The following is a 25932-nucleotide window of genomic DNA, read 5'->3' on the forward strand; positions in this document are numbered from 1 at the left end:
CATATATGCAGTAGGTGATGATCCAGTCTTTTCCTGGGTTTCCGAGGCTAGTCTTTTCCATGTAAGCAGGGGTGGGCAACTTTGACGATGGAGAGGGCCACTATATTTCCACACTCACTCCAGAGGGCCACATTGCATATTACTGTCGTAGCACAAATAGCCGATCTACAAGCTCAAAATGCAGCGCTGTGCGACGTGTTTTGAGCTTGTAGATCGGCTATTTTTTGCTATATTTGAATTGAAATCCTGAATAGTTTTTTTTTATTTAATTTCAAATGAATTTAGTTATAGTTATGTTAACTTTATGAACGAAATACAAAGACATTGGACATAAAAAAGACAATAACACTTTAATACTAGTAGTAATTAGCTGAAATCTATAATATATCAATGTTCAGATATTAACCTGCGGGCCGCATTACGTGATGGTGGGGGCCGCATGTGGCCCCCGGGCCTCCAGTTGCCCATGCTTGATGTACGGTATGGCTATCCAGGGTTTGATGAGGCCAGTGTCGTGATCTTCATATCCAGGTGATGATAGTCAGCTCCACTGTCATGCCACTTGAAGGAAAAGGAGTATTTAGCATCATCTAGTGGTTGCTTTGAGATGTGTTCTACTAGGTTCCCTGTGTTCTTATTGGTAGTTGTGATCACATGTTACAAGACAGACCTTCCTTAAGGTTCCTGGTCAGCTTTTGTTTTGAGAAAACACACAGTATGCTCCAGAATATTTAATCGCTTGTCATCCACCTTTTGAGCCTTGGAGAAGCTTTGTCTGTGAGTTAATACTACATATTTCATCTTTAAGAATATAAGTAATGATGCATAGTTTTCTGTTTTATTTTAGATTAATGTTCAATTGCCTACCTAGCCCTAGAATGGCTCTGTTGTTACATACAGTATATACAGTATTTCACATACAGAGCCATAGAAATATGGTCCTCTAGTTTTATATCCATGTGAAAGTTCTGGTACAAAACGTGTATTTAGTCAATTATCTCCACTTTTTCAAGAGATGCACACGAACGTCTTTCTCTCCGGGCGAGGGGGGACCGGATCACCGGAATGATCGATGAACTGATTTTACGAATACGTCCTGTTTACCGCAGACGTCATCACCAATTGACAAGGGAAACACAAAAGTTTGGGTCACACAATTGGCAGGTGCCTTGCGATAGGTGCTGGGTAATTAATCACACCACCTGCCAATTGTGTGACCCAAACTTTTGTGTTTCCCTTGTCAATATTGGTGATGACGTCTGCGGTAAACAGGACGTATTCGTAAAATCAGTTCATCGAGGCTCCGTCTTTTTGGCAAATCTAGAACTTCGTGTTTGAGAGCTAGCAAATGTAAGACATCCGGTTGCTTTCAGAATAAAAGCGTGGTTAATTAAATAATTATTACATTACATTATTAGTATTATTATTACATTACAGTTATTGTGAAGACACACATTATGTTTCTGTGTAAAAATAAGTAATGAAATAACGTAAAAAAGTTATCTAAATGGATAAATGCCCAAGTCCATGCACTGGAGTGCCCAAGTCCATTCACTGGAGTGCATGGACTTTATAAAGTGGATGCTGGACAAAAATCCCTTCTATGTATCGACTAGTGTGACATAAGCACATGTCCGGGGAGACCTCCTCTACAACACCACACCGTCCGCTAAGCAGCAGAGGTGTAAAACAGAAATTGGCACGCCATAGAGCGTCGCAGTCCCGCCTCCTACCCTGGACCAGGAAATGAAACCCAATGCATTATTCTCATAGACATTTCTTAAAGTATTTATTTAAAGACGGTTACGCCGCGGACAAAGCCAACTCGAGTCGTGACAACTCATGACAACACAAACAATATTTTGGACCAAACAAATAATTACAAAGAAGAAAAACAACAAAAAAAGTGTTGTAACCTGCCGTTTTTTTCTTCTTTGTAATTATTTGTTTGGTCCAAAATATTGTTTGTGTTGTCATGAGTTGTCACGACTCGAGTTGGCTTTGTCCGCGGCGTAACCGTCTTTAAATAAATACTTTAAGAAATGTCTATGAGAATAATGCATTGGGTTTCATTTCCTGGTCCAGGGTAGGAGGCGGGACTGCGACGCTCTATACAGTGAGGTGAAAGATAAAAAAACATCCCATTTCCAGACTAAAGTGAACTAAAGTGGACACTGGAACAAAAATCCCTGCTATGTATCGACTAGTGTGACATATGCACATGTCCGGGGAGACCTCCTCTACAACACCACACTGTCCGCTAAGCAGCAGAGGTGTAAAACAAAAATTGGCACACCATACAGCGAGGTGAAAGGTCAAACACCATCCCATTTCCAGACTTAAGTGAACTAAAGTGGACACTGGACAAAAATCCCTGCTATGTATCGACTAGTGTGACATATGCACATGTCCGGGGAGACCTCCTCTACAACACCACACTGTCCGCTAAGCAGCAGAGGTGTAAAACAAAAATTGGCACGCCATACAGCGAGGTGAAAGATAAAAACCATTTTTGTCCAGTGTCCACTTTAGTCTGGAAATGGGATGTTTTTTTATCTTTCATTTTTTACACCTCTGCTGCTTAGCGGACAGTGTGGTGTTGTAGAGGAGGTCTCCACGGACATGTGCATATGTCACACTAGTCGATACATAGCAGGGATTTTTGTCCAGTGTCCACTTTAGTTCACTTTAGTCTGGAAATGGGATGGTGTTTGACCTTTCACCTCGCTGTATGGTGTGCCAATTACATTTTTACACCTCTGCTGCTTAGCGGACAGTGTGGTGTTGTAGAGGAGGTCTCCCTGGACATGTGCATATGTCACACTAGTCGATACATAGCAGGGATTCTTGTCCAGTGTCCACTTTATAAAGTCCATGCACTCCAGTGAATAGCATTTATCCATTTAGATAACTTTTTAATTACTTATCTTTACACAGAAACATTACTTATTACTTATTTTTACACAGAAACATAATGTGTGTCCTATAGCATCGTTTAAATGCTTAATTTATAGTTTTAATGTGCAAATTAATCTTTTTTTCAATACTCTAGAGGGTACTCTTATTTTGAAGAGATCGTCCCCCGGAAGTCTTATATTTGCTAGCTTAGATTTGCCAGAAAACAGTGCCTTCATCGGCTATCCTTCCTCGCCCGGAGAGAAAGACGTCCGTGTGCATCTCTTGAAAAAGTGGAGATAATTGACTAAATACACGTTTTGTACCAGAACTTTCACATGGATTTAAAACTAGAGGACCATATTTCACTCCACGTCTTTGGAATTATTTAATGGGTGAGTACAAACGGAGCATTTATCACATTCAGGCCGCACACAATTGAATTCAACCAGGGACAGTAGCAAGCGGCTCCGTCTTTTTGGCAAATCTAGAACTTCCTGTTTGAGAGCTAGCAAATTTAAGACATCCGGTTGCTTTCAGAATAAAAGCGTCATTAATTAAATAATTATTACATTACATTATTTGTATTATTATTACATTACAGTTATTGTGAAGACACACATTATGTTTCTGTGTAAAAATAAGTAATTAAATAACGTTAAAAAGTTATCTAAATGGATAAATGCCCAAGTCCATGCACTGGAGTGCCCAAGTCCATTCACTGGAGTGCATGGACTTAATAAAGTGGATGCTGGACAAAAATCCCTGCTATGTTTCGACTAGTGTGACATATGCACGCGTCCGGGGAGATCTCCTCTACAACACCACACTGTCCGCTAAGCAGCAGAGGTGTAAAACAAAAATTGGCACCAGGTCACAGGTCAAAAATGTCAAAAAACTTCCCATTTCCAGACTACAGTGGACTAAAGTGGACACTGGACAAAAATCCCTGCTATGTTTCGACTAGTGTGACATACGCACTCGTCCGGGGAGACCTCCTCTACAACACCACACTGTCCGCTAAGCAGCAGAGGTGTAAAACAAAAATTGGCACCAGGTCAGATGTAAAAAAAACTCCCATTTCCAGACTACAGTGGACTAAAGTGGACACTGGAGAAAAACCCCTGCTATGTTTCGACTAGTGTGACATATGCACGCGTCCGGGGAGACCTCCTCTACAACACCACACTGTCCGCTAAGCAGCAGAGGTGTAAAACAAAAATTGGCACCAGGTCACAGGTCAAAAAACTTCAAAAAACTTCCCATTTCCAGACTACAGTGGACTAAAGTGGGTTGTGATTATTATTTTTTTTTTTAAGATATTCTTTTGCGGCTTACGCCTTTTATTGGTTTTTGAAGGGACAGACAGTAGGCTGACAGGAAACGGGAGAGAGATGGGGGAAGACATGCAGTAAAGGCCGTGTCGGGCTCGGGAGTCGAACCCGCGGCACACTGCGACTGGATTACCAGTCGGGTGCCCAGACGGTTACGCCACCGCCTGGGCCAAGTGGGTTGTGATTTAATCCAATAGTATTTTATTGTGCTGTATTTTACCTTTTTAGTCTTTGTGCTTACTATGATCATCTAAAAACAAACGTTTGAAATGTTTGGACTGAGCTGGGTTTGCTTTATATACGTACATCTAACTTTTGATCAATTTATGTGTGTGTGTGTGTGTGTGTGTGTGTGTACAATGTTTGCACTTCATGTTTGCAGTGATGTTTTGCACTATAGGTACTTACTGCATGTTGTACCTTTTTATACATTTGAGTGATGTGTGCACTTATAGGTACATTGCATGTTGTACCATATTATACATTTGAGTGACGTTTGCATTGAAGTACATTGCATGCATTGCTTGGCGGACAGTGTGTTGTTGTAGAAGAGGTCTCCCCGGACGTGTGCATATGTCACACTAGTCGAAACATAGCAGGGATTTTTGTCCAGTGTCCACTTTAGTCCACTGTAGTCTGGAAATGGGAAGTTTTTAGAAGTTTTTTGACCTGTGACCTGGTGCCAATTTTTGTTTTACACCTCTGCTGCTTAGCGGAGGGTGTGGTGTTGTAGAGGAGGTCTCCCCGGACGCGTGCATATGTCACACTAGTCGAAACATAGCAGGGATTTTTGTCCAGTGTCCACTTTAGTCCACTGTAGTCTGGAAATGGGAAGTTTTTTGAGATTTTTTGACCTGTGACCTGGTGCCAATTTTTGTTTTACACCTCTGCTGCTTAGCGGACAGTGTGGTGTTGTAGAGGAGGTCTCCCCGGACACGTGCATATGTCACACTAGTCGAAACATAGCAGGGATTTTTGTCCAGTGTCCACTTTAGTCCACTGTAGTCTGGAAATGGGAAGTTTTTTGACATTTTTTGACCTGTGACCTGGTGCCAATTTTTGTTTTACACCTCTGCTGCTTAGCGGACAGTGTGGTGTTGTAGAGGAGGTCTCCCCGGACGCGTGCGTATGTCACACTAGTCGAAACAAAGCAGGGATTTTTGTCCAGCGTCCACTTTATAAAGTCCATGCTCTCCAGTGAATAGCATTTATCCATTTAGATAACTTTTTAATTACTTATTTTTACACAGAAACATAATGTGTGTCCTATAGCATCGTTTAAATGCTTAGTTTTAATGTGCAAAATAATCTTTTTTTCAATACTCTAGAGGGTACTCTTATTTTGAAGAGATTGTCCCCCGTAAGTCTTATATTTGCTAGCTTAGATTTGCCAGAAAAACAGTGCCGTAGCAAGCGATCTATGCCTATGATACATGAAAATGTACGAAGTTAATTAAATGATCACAGGTATTCTAGGTCTATTGCCTACCATGCCATTTACTATGACACAGGATCTAACAATGAGTAACAACACGTTAATGCTATTATAGGCTATGTTCCAAAGTGTATACCCATACAAACATTTATTTATTGGGTACAGAGAACAAAACAATGTATGTGAAAGATTGATTCTTTTGTCACCACTTTATTTCTAGAAGGTAGCATAGAGCATGTCTGGGGAAGAGGGAGGGGTGGAGCAAAGTATGTTAGATTGTTATTGGTTGAAGAGAGTAAAGACTTCAAAGCAATCATTGTCTTCACCCCAGACTGTTTAGTATAAGAAGACTTGGTTTTGTTCCACTGTCAATCAAAGCACTCAATAACAGATAACTAACTACTGGGAGAGTGCAATACTGCAATACTTGAACCTTGATATTTATATATATATATATATATTTGGGTAGGATAACTATGTTTTGTACTATGAACTGTATTTTTGTACTATGAACTGTGTGTGTATGTATGTATGTATGTATGTATGTATGTATGTATGTATGTATGTATGTATGTGCGTGCGTGCGTGCGTGCGTGCGTGCGTGCGTGTGTGTGTGTATGTATGTATTTAATGTATAACGCTGTCTCTTGGTGCCCAAGACAAATTTCTCCTCGGAGACAATAAAGGCTATTGAATTGAATTGAATTGTGTCATTTCTCCACAACTCCTCCAGGATATCAATCATTTTTGATCAGATCGGACTGTGGACTCCAGACTTCAGGTGAAGATTAACTCGGTCTGCCCCACCAGGGATAATGTCTGCTGAACAGGAGGATCCCAAAGACCTTAGTATGTTACTTAACCTCCCTTTTTACTACCCCTGTTTTGTTTTTGAGGGGCCCCTCCTATATACAGGTTTAATGTTTGTTTTTAGTTCAATATTTGTTTTAAAAAACGCCATTGACAATGAAGGGAAAATTTACGTCATCTTGTCCCTAACACAAACATTTAAATGCCATTAACAATAAAGAAAATGTAATGTTTGTTTTGTCACCGTTTGTTTTACATCACCATTACATCACCTAATCAACATGAGTTAGACTTTAATATATTAGCGCCCCTCACTTCACACGGGTGTGATTTTTTTCCCCCCTCAATATTCTCAGTTGTCATTTTATTCTACATTTTATTCTGAATCTTACATTGTGTTTCATTGCAATTTGACCTGTAGCTTTGCTGTAGGTCATTTTTGTTTTGCATCAGAGCAACAACTAATATCAACTATGGAATGCAAATTTGATTCTAGTAAATGGAATCCACTTACTGTGATTTCACTGAAAAATCTCTGCACATAGTCACATGTTTGTTGGAGTGGTTGTACCACTCAAAAATACTCCAAATTCCGTCTTTTTGTCAAATCCGTCCGGCGTTCAGATGTGAATAGTGATTTTTGATCGCATCGCAGCCCGCATATTACCATTTCTGGTGAAAGATAAACAACATCGCCAGCTGCTAAGACTACAATGTTGTAACAATCAGCCTTTACTTTGAAAGGTAAATAATTAGCTAAAGAAAAATCAACAGGATCGACAGGTGCTTAGTTTAGTGAAACTTTATTTTGAAGCCCCACAAAGGTAATAATTGTTATGGCAAATGGAAAACAAAATACACTTGATGCACAAACGGGCTGTCCCTATCTTTCCCTATATAAACAAAACAAATCAAACTCTTATCTCAATAATCCCCTCTCACCCAACCAAGTCCCAATGTCTGTAGCATAGTTCCTTTGGTCCAAACGGCAACGGTCCAAAGAACATTCGGGGTACCCCTTATGTAATCCACAAGAACAGGTCACTTGGATGTGTCTCACCGGCAGCAGCGACTCCAATGGATTCCACACACTTTAACCGGCAACTCATGAAAACATCCAGCGCTTGAAACCCTGCAGCAGTAGAGGACACCGTCCTCCTTCCCAGGGGTCAAATAGTTCTTGTTTCTGGCTGCAGCTTACTATTTAGTATTGACTTCGTCACTAAAAGCAATGCTGGCACCAGGGAGATCTCCTCTTCCTTCACCTGTTCCCACTAGTACACAGGATGTTTGTTTCTGCCCCTCCCCCGTGCACCACACCCTCTATTTGTAGAGTAGAGTGTGGCATCAATCACCCAATTAACCTGCACAATCAGACCCACTACCTCCCACATGAAATAGAAATGTTCATATCGACTTCAAAGTCACCTCACAGGGATTCACATGTACTTATATCACTCGTATAGAAAAACATGCATAGGTAAGCAGATACATATTATGACATAATGTGCATTTGTCACAATGTGCTTTCGATTTCGTCTGTGTGAGGCGTGTGACACACGGAAGCGGGGCTCATATACAGTTGATGTGAATCATGGCGCTGAAGTACATAGACATGAACACTAAATGACAGCTCTCAAAGTGTTAATATCTAGGCTAGATTTGTAGTCATGCAATGTATTATGTTTTTTAAGGTTATTGTTACAGTAGTTCGCTACATGACAGGGATTTGTCAGGGATTTTTGTCATTTTATCAAGTGCTGTCACTACCTATACACAATCTTTCCTTTGTATGTTTCCAATCCAGTGTCACGTCATCAGTCTGACTTCCCTGTACTACCAGAGATGAATAAACAAAGAAGCTTGGCAAATAAAAAACACCACTGCTGTGATCAGTGTGGAAAACACTTCCCTACCATATCCAAACTTAAAACACACCAGAGAATTCACACTGGAGAGAAACCATATGGGTGTGATCAGTGTGGACAACACTTCTCTCACATGTCCAGCCTTAATTCACACCAGAGAATTCACACTGGAGAGAAACCCTATAGATGTGATCAGTGTGGACAACACTTCTCTCAAATGTCCACCCTTAAAAGTCACCAGAGAATTCACACTGGAGAGAAACCATTTGGTTGTGATCAGTGTGGACAACACTTCTCTCAAATGTCCAACCTTAAAACACACCAGAGAAGTCACACTGAAGAGAAACCCTATGGATGTGAACAGTGTGGACAACACTTCTCTGAAATGTCCAGCCTTAAAAAACACCAGAGAATTCACACTGGAGAGAAACCCTATGGATGTGATCAGTGTGGACAACACTTCATTCGCATGTCCAGCCTTAAAACACACCAGAGAATTCACACTGGAGAGAAACCGTTTGGGTGTGATCAGTGTGGCCAACATTTCTCTCAAATGTCCAGCCTTAAAAAACACCAGAGAATTCACACTGGTGAGAAACCATTTGGGTGTGATCAATGTGGACAACACTTCTCTATAATGTCCAGCCTTAAAAAACACCAGAGAATTCACACTGGAGAGAAACCCTATGGATGTGATCAGTGTGGACAACACTTCTCTATAATGTCCAGCCTTAAAAAACACCAGAGAATTCACACTGGAGAGAAACCCTATGGATGTGATCAGTGTGGAGAACACTTCTCTGAAATGTCCAGCCTTAAAACACACCAGCGAATTCACACTGGAGAGAAACCATTTGGTTGTGATCAGTGTGGCCAACACTTCTCTCGATTGGCCAGCCTTAAAACACACCAGAGAATTCACACTGGAGAGAAACCCTATGGATGTGATCAGTGTGGACAACACTTCATTCGCATGTCCAGCCTTAAAACACACCAGAGAATTCACACAGGAGAGAAACCATATGGATGTGATCAGTGTGGAGAACATTTCTCGGTAATGTACACCCTTAAAAGACACCAGCAAATTCACACTGGAGAGAAACCCTATGGATGTGATCAGTGTGGACAACACTTCCCTCATTTGGCCAATCTTAATTTACACCAGAGAATTCACACTGGAGAGAAACCCTATGGATGTGATCAGTGTGGACAACACTTCTCTCAAATGTCAACCCTTAAAACACACCAGAGAATTCACACAGGAGAGAAACCCTATGGATGTGATCAGTGTGGACAACACTTCTCTCAATTGGCCCATCTTCATTCACACCAGAAAATTCACACTGGTGAGAAACCCTATGGGTGTGATCAGTGTGGACAACATTTCTCTCACATGAACAACCTTAAAAGACACCAGATAATTCACACTGGAGAGAAACCCTATGGGTGTGTTCAGTGTGGAGAACACTTCTCGGTAATGTCCACCCTTAAAATACACCAGAGAATTCACACTGGTGAGAAACCATTTGGGTGTGATCAGTGTGGACAACACTTCTCTATAATGTCCAGCCTTAAAAAACACCAGAGAATTCACACTGGAGAGAAACCCTATGGATGTGATCAGTGTGGACAACACTTCTCTAGAATGTCCAGCCTTAAAAAACACCAGAGAATTCACACTGGAGAGAAGCCCTATGGATGTGATCAGTGTGGACAACACTTCTCTCAAATGTCCAACCTTAAAACACACCAGCGAATTCACACAGGAGAGAAACCATTTGGGTGTGATCAGTGTGGACAACACTTCTCTGAAATGTCCAAACTTAAAACACACCAGAGAATTCACACTGGAGAGAAACCCTATGGGTGTGATCAGTGTGGACAACACTTCGCTCAATTGGCCAATCTTAATTCACACCAGAGAATTCACACTGGAGAGAAACCCTATGGATGTGATCAGTGTGGACAACACTTTGCTCAATTGGCCCACCTTAAAAAACACCAGAGAGTTCACACTGGAGAGAAACCCTATGGATGTGATCAGTGTGGCCAACATTTCTCTCAAATGTCCAGCCTTAAAAAACACCAGAGAATTCACACTGGGGAGAAACCATTTGGATGTGATCAGTGTGGACAACACTTCTCTGAAAGGTCCAGCCTTAAAACACACCAGCGAATTCACACTGGAGAGAAACCATTTGGTTGTGATCAGTGTGGACAACACTTCTCTCGATTGGCCAGCCTTAAAACACACCAGCGAATTCACACAGGAGAGAAACCATTTGGGTGTGATCAGTGTGGACAACACTTCTCTCGATTGCCCCACCTTAAAAATCACCAGAGAATTCACACAGGAGAGAAACCATATGGATGTGATCAGTGTGGACAACACTTCACTCACATGTCCAGCCTTAAAAAACACAAGAGAATTCACACTGTGTGATGTGTGTAGAAAAGCTTTCTGTCGATCAAATCATTTAGAAGTTCACAAGGTTGTACACACTGGTTTAAACTGTTCCCTTGTGGTCAGTGTGGAAAGAGTTTTACTACTTCAACAAACCCAATATGTCATGAGGGTACACACAATGTATCTGTTTAGTGTGAACAGGATGACAAGAGCTTCATTCAGTTATGGTGATCCATTATGGTATTTTTCTATTATTTTCATCATTTCAAGTTAACATACTGTTTAAATGACCTATTATTTTTAGTTGTAATTCTTATTCACTGAGTCAAGAGTTATTAGAACAGAACATTAGGCTGGTGACTTGTATTGGAGTGTGTTAGAGCATTATTATTATTATAGTAGATTTACTTGCATTTCCCTCCCATTGCATCTACTGTATCTACATTATTTATTTCTGCTTCATTACATCTGACCCTACTTTTTTTTTAAATGACACTGTTGTTGTATTGTCTTTGTGGAACATGTCCACCTACATTCAATATGCAATTTAATTCTCAACCTTATTATTTGTTTCACTGTAATTTGACCTGTAGATTAGCTGTATATTAGATGAGCTTTGTCTCTGAGGTTGTTCATGTGTTGTACATTTTAGTTGTAGACAGTCTTCTGAAAGAATATATGTTAAATTTTCAAAGATTTCAAAAATAGCAGACCTACAAGCTCATAGCGCGCCACTCGGCGGCGCGCTATGAGCTTGTAAATCTGCTATTTTTCAATAGCTAAAGTATAACGTAATGCTTAAAACACAAAAGGGGTTCCCGCCCAAAATGGGTTAATAAACATAGGACCACTAGAGAACATAACATTTATAACAAAAAGTATAAAAAATAATAAGATGCTGCTATTGTTCTGAAGAAATTTGGAGCAATCCTATAGGCCTACAAATTACATTTCTAGTGGCTTGAATGGCCCTGGAAGTGTTTCAATGGCTCGTCATTGTGAGAAGTATGTGTGTCTGTTTTTTGTTTTCTTTTTTGAGTTTGTCTTGTTTAAAAAAAGAAAATGATGATTCTGTGTAATTCTGTGTTTTGAATGATGATGTTTGCATTATCATTGAATTAAAAAAAATAAGTAGGCATATTATGTGTCTCTGAGGTCTTGGTACAGTGGACAGGTGGTTAGGAAGTGTAGTTTCCACTTCATTTTGTGTGCAGTGGGTGCATAGTCCTAACCTGACTCCGCCAGATGGGGCAGCAGAGAGTACACTGCGTTCCCCCCCTCCTGCTCCCATTTGGGAACTCTCAGGCAGACACGATGCTCCGGCCACCAAACGGCCTGACCAATCAGTGGCAGCTAGAGGCGGGACTGTGTATGCCTTGATCCCGCCTCTAGCTGCCTTCTTCTTCTGAGACAGACAGACCTGTCTTCTCTCGGGAGACAGGTCTGCCTATGACGGCCTCTCTCGATCGCAATACTGTTCTCACCGAGTCACTGAGTCTGTACCGTACCTAGTTAAGATATGTCTTTGTTTTGGGTCGGTCACGGTGCTCAGGTATTCTGCCACAGTGTGTTCTCTGTTTAGGGCCAGATAGCATTCTAGTTTACTCTGCTTTTGTGTTGCTTCTTTCCAACGTTTCAGATAGTTTTCCTTTTGCTGTTTTTATAATTCGGCTTAGTCCACACACACACGGGGCGACTGTGGCTCAAGAGGTAGAACAGGTCGTCCAATGATCCATGGGTCGGCGGTTCGAATCCCGGCTCCTCCCGTCTACATGTCGAAGTGTCCTTCGGCAAGACACTGAACCCCAAATTGCTCCCGATGTGCTGGTTGGTACCTTGCATGGCTTCCGCCGCAATCGGTGTATGAATGTGTGTGTGAATGGGTGAATGTAATGCACAATCTATGTAAAGCGCCTTGGATAAAGGCGCTATATAAATGCACCATTTACCATTTTACACACACACACACACACAATGCTTTTTTTGACATGCCACATATACTACTCCAAGTGACAAAACCCTCTTGTACATGTATAAGTGTAGTATACATGTACATGTCTTGTACATGTATAAGTGTAGTATACATGTACATGTCTTGTACATGTATAAGTGTAGTATCAAATCAAATCAAATCAAATCAAAGTTTATTTGTATAGCACATTTACATTGACCGAAGACATGTACATGTCTTGTACATGTATAAGTGTACTATACATGTACATGTCTTGTACATGTATAAGTGTAGTATACATGTACATGTATAAGTGTAGTATACATGTACATGTATACTACACTTATACATGTACAAGACATGTACATGTATAAGTAGTGACGGCTTGGTCACTGTATCATGACCCTTTAACAATTGTGTGTTGGTGAGAAGACAATTAAGGGCATTTGGTGTAATTTCCGCAACTCACCCTTTGTCAGCCTTCTGATTGGTCCCTGACTGACCAACCAGCGGGCTCTTTCTGCCTTGTTCCGCCCCCTGGTTCTGCCTAGTTTATGTGGAATTTGCTAAAACATAATTTTTGGAAAAAGCTAAAAACAAACATGATATGCCCTGCAGTCACCATGCTGCACCTGGGATGTTCCTTTTTACTGACACAAAGTTTAAAATAAGAACTGAATGCACAGAATATCAATACGAAGCAACTGAAAAACCTGTTATTTCAATGGTAGTGGATGGAGAGAGAGGATTTTTGTCCAACCACCAAACGGCAACCAATGGGTGCGAAGAGGGGCAGAACCACGGGCGGGACTTGACAAAGGGTCAATTGTATTTCTCAGTCCATGCGCCATGATCTGACTTGAGACGTTTGTGAGAAATAGTAAAGTAGCTTAATTCACAACTAAAACGTTGAATAACAATATGCAGGAGACAGACTCTCATTTGCACATAAGCAGGGTATGGATATGGAAATGGCCTTTACAACAATTCAACACATGTTCACCAGGGGAACTGAAGTCTTTAGTTTAATCTTATTGGTGCAATATGTTCTCTAATTACAGTAGCTGGAATGGTATTGGGATGTGTTGTTGAGCTACACTGTAATGTAAGTTTTGTACAAGACCATAATATGGACATATTATGTCGTGACACACACACACACACACAGGTCCATGCAGGTGGATTACCTCAGTGCGTGACAGTAGGATCAGCAGTGATGTAATGACTGCAAGTCGTCAGGCTGAGCAGAGCAGAGGGCACGCTGAGATGACTTGAACACAGAGCATAGAGCCCACCACCACAACACCACCGTCAGCATCATGCAGGTACGATCATCACACCTCATTCACAGTGGTGGAAAAAGTAGGCTACTCAATTGTTTCACTTAAGTAAAAGTACCAATACTGCAATTTAGAACTACTTCGTTACAAGTAAAAGTACGGAATTGAAAATGTACTTGAGTAAAAGTACAAAGGTATCGCCATCAAAATGTACTTATAGTACTAGAAGTAAAAGTACTCATATTGCAGAATGTCCCATTTCACAAGTTCAGAATGTGTACAAAATCTATTGAAATTAGCTGATCTACAAGCTCACAATGCGTCGCAAGGCGGCGCATTGTGTAGATCGGCTATTTTCGGCTATTTTCAAATGGTAGATCGGCTATTTTCAAATGGCCGAAATGTATAGGGTTGAAGTGGTTAATACATTTTTTTTAAATAATGATGATGATGTCACTGGTGGACGGGTTTCAGAACTGCCCACAGCCCTCCTATGAGACACGTACGGACTGAGTAGAAGGAAATTGTGCTATTTTATCATGAACATTAGCGAGGACCAATTACACAAAGATAAGTTGAAAAGTGGTCCTTTAATGTCAGCTTTCATGGATTCCCAGAGGTTGCTCTGTGATGATGACAAATGACAACCATAATTATTTATATGACCATAGTGTGTCATAGTTTACTACACTCTACGTTCATGGCTGAATTGCTCTTTCTTAGTTCTGATGAATTGAAAATGGAGGACCCTGATGTAAACAAGTCTTGGTGCTTTTCATGGTTTCGTCCTCAAAGTTTTTGTATTGACTTGTGCTTTTGTTTGAAATGTACCCATTCTGCATACTGTGAAATACAAATTTCAATCAATCAAATTAATCTTATTATGAATAAACGTACGCAAGGCTTGATTGATTGAATATTTTATTAACAGTGTTTGCAAAGACAAGCACAGGGAAGTACAGTTCAATACAAGAACTGTAGGCTTGTATCCTCCTCATTTCATGGAAACATGTAATGACAGACATGCTTTTACTTTTTACAGAGGCCAGTTCAGACTGTTTGGTTTTACACGCTGAGCGGTTCTGTCCTCCTGTCCTCTCCTGTTGATGAAGTCCGCAGGGTTAACCCTGACCGCAGGAGTCCTGTGGACGGATGTGTGTGGAGAGAGACAGAACGGAGCCGCCAGTCGTTGTAACGTGCGGCACAGAGCTGACAGGGCCCTGAGCGGGCGATGAGCAGCTTGTACGGTTCAACTTCACACTGCTTTCAGATGCTTCTGTGTTTTTCCACTGAACTTATTTCTGCTTGTGTCGTTTCATTTTCTGAGCATTACATGGATGGTGGGACAAAACCTGGCTGAAGGCGGTTGTGTTTGGGAATAATTCCACTGCATTTCCCGTCATGAGCACCGTGAGATGAATCAATTAAAGATGAATACACACAAATCAGGCAAGTGTTGCACAGCATTTTAATTTAAGATCATCTAACTTCTCATCCAAGACAAATCCAAAGAAATATGGTTTCCTCAAGTGGTAAGCATATCCCAAACACCTTCATCTGATCAAAATAATGTCTGCAAGCTGAACGAATCACAAAGAAATGGCTGAAAGGGGAGAAATATACATACTATACTATATTATACATTATACATGTGTATAATGTTTTTTTTGTATATATCCTCTCTTCATAATGTAAATGGTATAGAGGGTATGCGCGTGACATCATCATCATACCAGGAAGTTATGCGGGAACACCTACTGAGTGGCAAAAAGCAACTTTCTGGCCTTGACAGCCCATACATCCACACAGAAAAGTCATATTTGATTGCATTAAATTAACATTAAATTCACTTTGTCACTCACTTTGCCACGCGGTTGCCACTTGATCTGTCATTCACTTTCTGCATGCGCATACCCTCTATTCCAAGCGGCACACTTTACTACTTATTTCGATGGAAATAAGCAAAATAGCCAATAATGCACTTTTGCACAAAATAACACCTGGACCTCTTTGGTGGGGACGTAACAACTACAAAGAAAGGTAAGAAAGCCTACTAGCATTGAATTCTCCTTTAAGAGACTTGAGTTGAATCTATAGTAGGCTATGTACAGTATGTGTTTAACTGAACTCGGTTTCCATAAGTCCTGTGTTACAACCCTGGGTCTAGAGTCTAGACTCTATGGCATATTGAGAGCAGGATTCTGTGTAACCTTCTTTACTCAGTTCTCCTACGCTGGGGCGTCAGTTCCCCTAGGCTGGGGCCTCAGCTCCCCTAGGATGGGGCCTCAGTTCTCCTAGGATGGGGCCTCAGTTCTCCTAGGATGGGGCCTCAGCTCCCCTAGGATGGGGCCTCAGTTCCCCTAGGCTGGGTCCTCAGCTCCCCTAGGATGGGGCCTCAGTTCCCCTAGGATGGGGCCTCAGTTCTCCTAGGATGGGGCCTCAGCTCCCCTAGGATGGGGCCTCAGTTCCCCTAGGATGGGGCCTCAGTTCCCCTAGGCTGGGTCCTCAGCTCCCCTAGGATGGGGCTGTAAGTAACACCTTTTTCTTTTTTTTAAGGGGGTGTGGACTTGATTTTTTACAGTACTGTATTGATCATACAGATGATGAAGCACAAACTATAAGCCATATGTCCCCAGTTGAAGTTTTTTTTTATTTTTTATGAATTATACTTCACTACCAGTCTGTCCGAATTTTTCTTTTTACTCTACTACAATAATTTGACCGTACTTTGGAGGTTTAGCTTAACCGCAGACGGCCTGAGGGCGAGAAGCGACCTTGGTCGCCCTATGGCACAGTTGAGAAGCAGGAGTTAAACTATTCATCTGGTGTCAGTGAGGTCAGATGTAGAGTTGCTGGCCGCCGGCCGGCTCCATATATGCAGTAGGTGATGATCCAGTCTTTTCCATGTATGGCTATCCAGGGTTTGATGAGGCCAGTGTCGTGATCTTCATATCCAGGTGATGATCCACTGTCATACCACTTGAAGGAAAAGGAGTATTTAGCATCATCTAGTGGTTGCTTTGAGATGTGTTCTACTGGTTCCCTGTGTTCTTATTGGTAGTTGTGATCACATGTTACAAGACAGACCTTCCAGGTTCCTGGTCAGCTTTTGTTTTGAGAAAACACACAGTATGCTCCAGAATATTTAATCGCTTGCCATCCACCTGTTTTGAGCCTTGGAGAAGCTTTGTCTGTGAGTTAATACTACATATTTCATCTTTAAGAATATAAGTAATGATGCATAGTTTGCTGTTTTATTTTAGATTTATGGTCAATTGCCTACCATGCCATTTACTATGACACAGGATCTAACAATGAGTAACAACATGGGGAAGAGGGAGGGGTGGATCAAAGTATGTTAGATTGTTATTGGTTGAAGAGAGTAAAGACTTCAAAGCAATCATTGTCTTCACCCCAGACTGTTTAGTATAAGAAGACTTGGTTTGTGTCATTTCTCCGCAACTCCAGGATATCAATCATTTCTGATCAGATCGGACTGTGGACTCCAGACTTCAGGTGAAGATTAACTCGGTCTGCCCCACCAGAGATAATGTCTGCTGAACAGGAGGATCCCAAAGACCTTAGTATGTTTTCACTACCCCTGTTCTGTTTTTGAGGGGCCGTTCCTATACACAGGTTTAATGTTTGTCTTTAGTTCAATATTTGTTTTAAAAAACGCCATTGACAATGAAGGGAAAATGTATGTCATCTTGTCCCTAACACATTAAATGCCATTAACAATAAAGAGAATTTAATAATTGTTTTACATCACCATTACATCACCTAATCAACATGAGTTAGACTTTAATATATTAGTGCCCCTCACTTCACACGGGTGTGATTTTTTCCCCCTCAATATTCTCAGTTGTCATTTTATTCTACATTTTATTCTGAATCTTACATTGTGTTTCATTGCAATTTGACCTGTAGCTTTGCTGTAGGTCATTTTTGTTTTGCATCAGAGCAACAACTAATATCAACTAGAAAGGTCGCAATTTTAAAAAATTGCAAAGTGTGGTTGCCGCAGTGGCTTACATATGCCCCTCCCACTGATATTGCGAGCCAATTACAATGTCACGTCACCCCTGCGATCATGCGTAAGTAATTCGGAGGGGAATTATCCCCCAAAAATCATGTTTTTGCGACAAACGGTTACATTTCTCGCATTTGCGGCGCCCCCTATGGATGAAAATGGAATTGCTTTTGGTACTTGGTTGATTCAACCAACCGCGACATGTGATTAAAATTTGGGATGGATTGGACATTTCGTTCGTGATTTATGGCATTTTTTGTAAAATAGGCCCCTCCTACTATCTTCGGACAACGATTACGGCCGAACGATACGCACTACCAAAATTCTGCAGTTGGTGTTTTAATCGGATGGGTCCTGAGATCATGTGTGCCGATTTTTGTGAGATTTGGACGAAATCTGTAGGAGGAGGAACAAAAAGTGTGTTTTGGAGAAAATTCAAAATGGCGGAAAATCTATCATGACGCAAATGGGCGTGGCCTATATGGGGAGATGCGTCATGACCCAAGGAAGCCAGGGAAAAATAATTTAGATTTTACGGTTATTGTTACAGTAGTTCGCTACATGACAGGGATTTGTCAGGGATTTTTGTCATTTTATCAAGTGCTGTCTCTACCTATAAACAATCTTTCCTTTGTATGTTTCCAATCCAGTGTCACGTCATCAGTCTGACTTCCCTCTACTACCAGAGATGAAAAAACACAGAAGTTTGGCAAATAAAAAACACCACTGCTGTGATCAGTGTGGAAAACACTTCCCTACCATATCCAACCTTAAAGCACACCAGAGAATTCACACAGGAGAGAAACCATATGGATGTGATCAGTGTGGACAACATTTCTCTCACATGAACAACCTTAAAGTACACCAGAGAATTCACACAGGAGAGAAACCCTATGGATGTGATCAGTGTGGACAACATTTCTCTCACATGAACAACCTTAAAGTACACCAGAGAATTCACACAGGAGAGAAACCCTATGGATGTGATCAGTGTGGACAACACTTCTCTGAAATGTCCAGCCTTAAAACACACCAGCGAATTCACACTGGAGAGAAACCCTATGGATGTGATCAGTGTGGAGAACACTTCTCTCGATTGGCCAGCCTTAAAACACACCAGCGAATTCACACAGGAGAGAAACCCTATGGATGTGATCAGTGTGGACAACATTTCTCTCACATGAACAACCTTAAAGTACACCAGAGAATTCACACAGGAGAGAAACCCTATGGATGTGATCAGTGTGGACAACACTTCTCTCAAATGTCCAGCCTTAAAAAGCACCAGCGAATTCACACTGGAGAGAAACCATTTGGGTGTGATCGGTGTGGCCAACATTTCTCTCAAATGTCCAGCCTTAATTCACACCAGATAATTCACACTGGAGAGAAACCTTATGGATGTGATCATTGTGGACAACACTTCACTCGATTGGCCCATCTTAATTCACACCAGACAATTCACACTGGAGAGAAACCCTATGGATGTGATCAGTGTGGACAACCTTTCTCTCACATGAACAACCTTAAAGTACACCAGAGAATTCACACAGGAGAGAAACCCTATGGATGTGATCAGTGTGGACAACACTTCTCTGACATGTCCAACCTTAAAACACACCAGAGAATTCACACTGGAGAGAAACCCTATGGATGTGATCAGTGTGGAAAACACTTCCCTACCATATCCAACCTTAAAACACACCAGATAATTCACACTGGAGAGAAACCATTTGGGTGTGATCAGTGTGGCCAACGTTTCTCTCAAATGTCCAGCCTTAATTCACACCAGAGAATTCACACTGGAGAGAAACCCTATGGATGTGATCATTGTGGACAACACTTCTCTAGAATGTCCAGCCTTAAAACACACCAGAGAATTCACACTGGAGAGAAACCATATCGATGTGATCAGTGTGGACAACACTTCACTCGATTGGCCCATCTTAATTCACACCAGAAAGTTCACACTGGAGAGAAACCCTATAGATGTGATCAGTGTGGACAACATTTCTCTCACATGAACAACCTTAAAGGACACCAGATAATTCACACTGGAGAGAAACCCTATGGATGTTATCAGTGTGGACAACACTTCTCTCAAATGTCCCACTTTAAAACACACCAGATAATTCACACAGGAGAGAAACCATATGGATGTGATCAGTGTGGAGAACATTTCTCGGTAATGTACACCCTTAAAATACACCAGAGAATTCACACTGGTGAGAAACCATTTGGGTGTGATCAGTGTGGAAAACACTTCTCTGAAATGTCCAAACTTAAAACACACCAGAGAATTCACACTGGAGAGAAACCCTATGGATGTGATCAGTGTGGACAACACTTCTCTCGATTGGCCAACCTTAAAAATCACCAGCGAATTCACACAGGAGAGAAACCATTTGGGTGTGATCAGTGTGGACAACACTTCGCTCAATTAGCCAATCTTAATTCACACCAGAGAATTCACACAGGAGAGAAACCCTATGGATGTGATCAGTGTGGACAACACTTCTCTCAAATGTCCAGCCTTAAAACACACCAGAGAATTCACACAGGAGAGAAACCCTATGGATGTGATCAGTGTGGACAACACTTCTCTAGAATGTCCAGCCTTAAAAATCACCAGAGAATTCACACTGGAGAGAAACCCTATGGATGTGATCAGTGTGGACAACACTTCACTCACATGTCCAGCCTTAAAACACACCAGAGAATTCACACTGTGATGTGTGTAGAAAAGCCTTCTGTCAATCAAATCATTTAGAAGTTCACAAGGTTGTACACACTGGTTTAAACTGTCCCCTTGTGGTCAGTGTGGAAAGAGTTTTACTACTTCAACAAACCCAATATGTCATGAGGGTACACACATGAACAATGCATCTGTTTAGTGTGAACATTCAGTTTATGGTATTTTTTTTAAATTATTTTGTTGATTCATTGCAAGTTAACATACTGTTTAAATGACCTATTCTTTTTAGTTGTAATTCTTATTCACTGAGTCAAGAGTTTTCAGATACATTATGCTGGCGACTTTTATTGGAGTGTGTTAGAGCATTATTATTATTATTATTATTATAGTAGATTTACTTCTGCCATTTAGCATTTTTCCCCCATTGCCTCTACTGTATCTACATTCTTTATTTCTGCTTCATTACATCTGACCCTACTTTTTTTTCTCCAAATTATGCTATTGTTGGATTGTCTTTGTGGAACATGTCCACCTACATTTTGATGCAAATAGAAATAAACAAGTCTCAATATGCAATTAAATTTTTAACCGTATTATTTGTTTCACTGTAATTTGACCTGTAGATTAGCTGTATATTAGATGAGCTTTGTCTCTGAGGTTGTTCATGTGTTGTACATTTTAGTTGTAGACAACCTGGAAGGTAATTAATAAACACTAGAGAACCACTAGAGAACATAACATTTATAACAAAAAGAATAATAAGATGCTGCTATTGTTCTGGAGCAATCCTATAGGCCTACAAATTACATTTCTAGTGACTTGAATGGCCCTGAAAGTGTTTCAATGGCTCGTCATTGTGAGAAGTATGTGTCTCTGTTTTTTGTGTTCTTTTTTTTAGTTAAAAAAAGGAAAATGATGATTCTGTAATTCTGTGTTTTGAATGATGATGTTTGCATGATCATTGAATAAAAAATTAAAAAACTATGTGTCTCTGATGTCTTGGTACAGTGGAAGTATAGTTTCCTTGCACTTGTGTGCAGTGGGTGCATAATCTGTCTTCTCTCGGGAGACAGGTCTGCCTGACGGCCTCTCTCGATCACAAGACTGTTCTCGCTGAGTCACTGGGTCTGTACCGTACCTAGTTAAGATATGTCTTTGTGTCTTGGGTCGGTCACGGTGCTCAGGTATCCTGCCACAGTGTATTCTCTGTTTAGGGCCCGATAGCATTCTAGTTTACTCTGCTTTTGTGTTGCTTCTTTCCAATGTTTCAGATAGTTTTCCTTTTGCTGTTTTATAATTCGGCTTAGTACACACACACACACAGTGTGTGTGTGTGTCACACACACACAATGCTTTTTTTTACATGCCACATATACTACTCCAAGTGACAAAACCCTCTTGTACATGTATAAGTAGTGACGGCTTGGTCACTGTATCATGACCCTTTAACAATTGTGTGTTGGTGAGAAGACAATTAAGGGCATTGTTGTAATTGCCGCAACTCACCCTTTGTCAGCCTTCTGATTGGTCCCTGACTGACCAACCAGCGGGCTCTTTCTGCCTTGTTCCGCCCCCTGGTTCTGCCTAGTTTATGTGGAATTTGCTAAAACATCATTTTTGGAAAAAACTCAAAACAAATATGATATGCCCTGCAGTCACCATGCTGCACCTGGGATGTTCCTTTTTACTGACACAAAGTTTAAAATAAGAACTGAATGCACAGAATATCAATACGAAGCAACTGAAAAAACTGTTATTTCAATGGTAGTGGATGGAGAGAGAGGATTTTTGTCCAACCACCAAACGGCAACCAATGGGTGCGAAGAGGGGCAGAACCACGGGCGGGACTTGACAAAGGGTCAATTGCATTTCTCAGTCCATGCGCCATGATCTGACTTGAGACGTTTGTGAGAAATAGTAAAGTAGCTTAATTCACAACTAAAACGTTGAATAACAATATGCAGGAGACAGACTCTCATTTGCACATGAGCAGGGTATGGATATGGAAATGGCCTTTACAACAATTCAACACATGTTCACCAGGGGAACTGAAATCTTTATTAGTTTAAGTAATCTTATTGATATGTGATATGTTCTCTAATTACAGTAGCTGGAATGCTATGGGAATGTGTTGTTGAGCTGTACTGTATAGTCATTACTTACGGTAATGTAAGTTTTGTATAAGACCATATGTCGTGACACACACACTAGGCATACCATATTCTGAATTACCAAAAAGAGGACACATGCACGCGTGCATGTGAACGTGCACGTGCGTGTCGTGCATGTGTCGTGCGTGTGTGGTTCTGTTTGAATTGAATTCAGATGTCAAAATAATCTATAACAAAAAAGTTATGCTCCTAAATTTGATCAAATATGCTCTATAAATAGTTGTGTATTTATTTAAAGTAGTGGCTCTCAAAGGTGTGATCCAGGGACCCTCATAGTTCCTTGAGGGGGTTCAAAATGGACCCATTATAGGTCTGTAACTCTGAGAGTGTAACACATGGACCCAAATGATGGACCCTTACAGGTCTGTAACTCTGAGAGTGTACAAATGGAACCAAATGGACCCTTTTTAAGTTTTAACTCTGATACTGTACACATGGAATCAAATGGGACTCTTATAGGTCCATTTGGTTTTACTCTCAGAGTTATGGGGGTCCTTGAAATTAAAAAGTTTGAGAACCTGTATGCAATGGCTTATCTCTTGAAAAAAGAGAGACCAGCCTATTCTCCAAACCATCATATCTTATGCTTTGCTAGGTTGTACAAAATAATATTGGGTCAATTTAATTTGCAGGACTCACCTCGCGCACAGCTGCCTTATCTGTGTTGTTGACATGACATGGGCTTGCAGGACAGAACTTTTATTTGTGACAGACACATAGTTCCTTTGCATACAATACAATCTGCTTCTCATTGGTCAGTCACAAAGCTAAGAAAACAGTAGCCTACTTTTTCTGCATGTCAATGATGAGATAGTTATTTGGCATTTCAAGCTTTCCTCACGGAGAGCAGAGCAGACAACAGTCTATCTGCAGACAGCAGAGCAGCCAGCGAGCCTTTCTCTGATCTGCGGTCGGGACCGTGCTGTCAGCGCGCAGTGCATGCAGAGTTATGAATAATACACATTCCGGGGTTCGGGCTGAAAGTCCACCTCTCACAGTGTTTTTCCACTACGAACCATTGAACGTGCATTGTAATACACATTGGTCTGAATGGTCTGTGAGCGTAGCGATACACTACAGGCGATACGTGTAAAACCCCGGACATTTGAAGGAATTTATAAAAAAAAACCCGGACTGCCCGGACAGCCCCCCAAAAGAGGACTTGTCCGGGCAAAAGAGGACGTATGGTAAGCCTACATTAGTTAGGACCAATTATAGGAAGAGAAGTTGAAAAGTGGTGAAGTGGTCCTTTAAGTAAAACAATTGAGTACTTTTTCCACCACTGTGAATGAGGTGTGATGATCGTACCTGCATGGTGCTGACGGTGGTGGGCTCTGCTCTGCTCTGCGTTCAGGTCATCTCAGCGTGCCCTCTGCTCTGGTGCTGACGGTGGTGGGCTCTGCTCTGCTCTGCGTTCAGGTCATCTCAGCGTGCCCTCTGCTCTGGTGCTGACGGTGGTGGGCTCTGCTCTGCTCTGCGTTCAGGTCATCTCAGCGTGCCCTCTGCTCTGGTGCTGACGGTGGTGGGCTCTGCTCTGCTCTGCGTTCAGGTCATCTCAGCGTGCCCTCTGCTCTGGTGCTGACGGTGGTGGGCTCTGCTCTGCTCTGCGTTCAGGTCATCTCAGTGTGACCTCTGCTCTGGTGCTGACGGTGGTGTTGTGCTCTATGCTATGCTCTGCTCTGCGTTCAGGTCATCTAAGCGTGCCCTCTGCTCTGCTCAGCCTGACCAGCTGATCCTACTGTCACGCACACGAGGTAATCCACCTGCATGGACCTGTGTGTGTGTGTGTGTGTGTGTCGTTCATGATAAAATACCACCATTTCTTTCTACTCAGTCTGTGTCTCATAGGAAGGCTGTGGGCAGTTCAGAAACCCGTCCACCAGTGACATCATCGATGGTGAATCCAAGCTAATAGAAACGGCAGGCTTTATTTTCCTGAAAAGTTGCAATGCAAAAGTTGAAGCCATCGTTCTCACGATATTAAAAATCTAAATATATTTTAAAACAAATCTTGATTAAAAAAAAATCTGCCTAATGATGATGTCACTGGTGGACGGGTGTCCGAACTGCCAAAAGCCCTCCTATGAGACACAGACTGAGTAGGAAAAAATGGTGGTGTTTTATCATGAACATTAGTGAGGACCAATTATATGAAGAGATGTTGAAAAGTGGTGAAGTGGTCCTTTAAGTAAAAGTACCAATACTGCAATTTAGAAAGTAAAAGTACGGAATTGAAAATGTACTTGAGTAAAAGTACAAAAGTATCGCCATCAAAATGTACTTATAGTACTAGAAGTAAAAGTACTCATATTGCATTGAATTAAACTATGAATCTGGTGTCAGTGAGGTCAGATGTAGAGTTGCTGGCCGCCGGCTGGCTCCATATATGCAGTAGGTGATGATCCAGTCTTTTCCTGGGTTTCCGAGGCTAGTCTTTTCCATGTACGGCAGGGGTGGGCAACTTTGACGATGGAGAGGGCCACTATATTTCCACACTCACTCCAGAGGGCCACATTGCATATTACTGTCGTAGCACAAATAGCCGATCTACAAGCTCAAAATGCATCGCTGTGCGACGCGTTTTGAGCTTGTAGATCGGCTATTTTTTGCTATATTTGAATTGAAATCCTGAATAGTTTTTTTTTATTTAATTTCAAATGAATTTAGTTATAGTTATGTTAACTTTATGAACGAAATACAAATACATTGGACATGAAAAAGACAATAACACTTTAATACTAGTAATTAGCTGAAATCTATAATATATCAATGTTCAGATATTAACCTGCGGGCCGCATTACGTGATGGTGGGGGCCGCATGTGGCCCCCGGGCCTCCAGTTGCCCATGCTTGATGTACGGTATGGCTATCCAGGGTTTGATGAGGCCAGTGTCGTGATCTTCATATCCAGGTGATGATAGTCAGCTCCACTGTCATGCCACTTGAAGGAAAAGGAGTATTTAGCATCATCTAGTGGTTGCTTTGAGATGTGTTCTACTAGGTTCCCTGTGTTCTTATTGGTAGTTGTGATCACATGTTACAAGACAGACCTTC

Source organism: Electrona antarctica (assembly GCF_951216825.1).
Source record: "Electrona antarctica genome assembly, chromosome: 1".
NCBI lineage: Eukaryota > Metazoa > Chordata > Actinopteri > Myctophiformes > Myctophidae > Electrona > Electrona antarctica.